This window comes from Formica exsecta, unplaced genomic scaffold (genome assembly GCF_003651465.1).
Source record: "Formica exsecta isolate Colony F162 unplaced genomic scaffold, ASM365146v1 scaffold2076, whole genome shotgun sequence".
NCBI classification, from domain to species: Eukaryota; Metazoa; Arthropoda; class Insecta; order Hymenoptera; family Formicidae; genus Formica; species Formica exsecta.
The window spans coordinates 1-1,730 of NW_021849374.1; the positions used below are offsets into that span (position 1 = coordinate 1).

The 1,730-nt window shown below is 31.2% G+C and overlaps 1 pseudogene; it reads left to right on the forward strand.

Annotated features, from left to right (window-relative positions):
• Positions 1–120: 120 nt before the first annotated feature.
• The window catches only part of LOC115234810, a 9,051-nt pseudogene continuing 7,441 nt past the window's right edge, over positions 121–1,730 (forward strand).

Here is a 1,730-nt window from a genome sequence, read left to right on the forward strand (position 1 = left end):
CTGCCACGGAAGAGATGGATGCTTGGTTCGTGCCTCCTCCCGCCTCAAATCCCCCCCTCGCTTTCCTCAGCAGAATCCGAAGCACATATAAAAATATGTAAAGAAAAGAAGACAGAAACAATGAACATGGATGAAAATATCAACATGATGGATGACTCACTTTTGCCGTTTGAAGAGCGGAAAAAATCAGCAGAAATTCGATATGCCGCATTAATTGCTAATAAGAATATTTCGCATCAAACGGCAAAAGATATCCTTAACTTTTTTCAACAAATAGGAAAAGATCCTAACGTATTAAAAAGTATGAGTATGGGTCAAACAAAATGTAAAAATATTACTTCGAATGTATTGTGTCCGGTCGAGACGAACCGTGTGGTCAACAGCATTCAAAATACTAAATTTTCCATTTTTATTGATGAAACATCTGATATTTGTAATGAAAAATGGATGACGTTTATGACGTTTCTTGTTGATCCTGAAACATTAGACATTCGTACGCAATTAATTAAATTAATTAATATTGACGCAAAAATTATTTAATGCATTTAATGCATTTATGCATTTAAATGTGAAATGTGGAAATTAAACATTCCATTTGGAAATATTGTTGCCTTGTCATGCGACAATGCATCTGTCATGACAGGTAAACATCTCTCATTTAAAAAAAAGTTAGAAGAATTTTGTACAAATTTATTAACATTTCCATGTCCATGCCATTCCGCGGCATTAGCTGCACATGCTGCATGTGCTAAAATACCGGAATATTGCGAGGAGTTTTTAAAAAAGATAGCAAATTATATTAATAGTAGTCCTAAGCGTGCTGCTATTTTTTAAGAATTTACTGAATGTTTTCAGGAAACAAACCGTAAAATTTTAAAATTATCTACTACACGATGGCTATCTCACCATTCATGTGTTGTGAGACTTCTTGATTTTTGGGATACTACGAAGCTTTTTTTGACTGAAATGGTTATAAGTGAAAAAACTAAATCAGGAGACAATTTATTATCTGTGATGGAAAATCCGGATGTAAAAGCATATTTGTTATTTTTAAAGCATATTTTAAATTTTTTAAATTCTTTTAATGCATTTTTTCAAGCTGTGGAAACAAGAGTTCACTTGTTGCAGCCAAAGTCATTGGAACTTTTAATAAAAATTTCCAAACATTTTTTGAAACCAGAGCTTGTAAAAAATGTATGTAATGATTTTAAATTTTCTGAAAAAAAACCAAAAATCTTTAAATGATATAAATTTAGGATATGAATGTGAAGAATATCTCGAAAGTTTAATGAAAAAAGGACACGCAGACATAATTGGAAATGTTCGAGATAATTGTCTACAATTTTACGTGACTGCTGCCGAGGAAATTAGTAAAAGATTGCCCATTAAAGATAAATTTTTATGTAAATTAACAGTTTTCCAATTCAACACAGCATTATGTAGTATTGACAGAGAAACATCATTTAATAATGTTTCTTTTATTGCTCAAACCCTCAGTGGCTTTGACGAAAATGCTTTAAAAAAAGAGTGGCATACTTTACATCTAGATTTTACAACAGCAGAAAAAGAACATCTTTCAAAATTAAACTTTGATGAAATGTGGAAAGAAATTTTAAAACGTACATATCCCAATATGAAGTCTCTTTTGAATGCTATTAGATCACTTCCAAATTCAAATGCCGACCCAGAAAGAATGTTTTCTTTGCTATCAGATTTAAAAACAAAAAAAA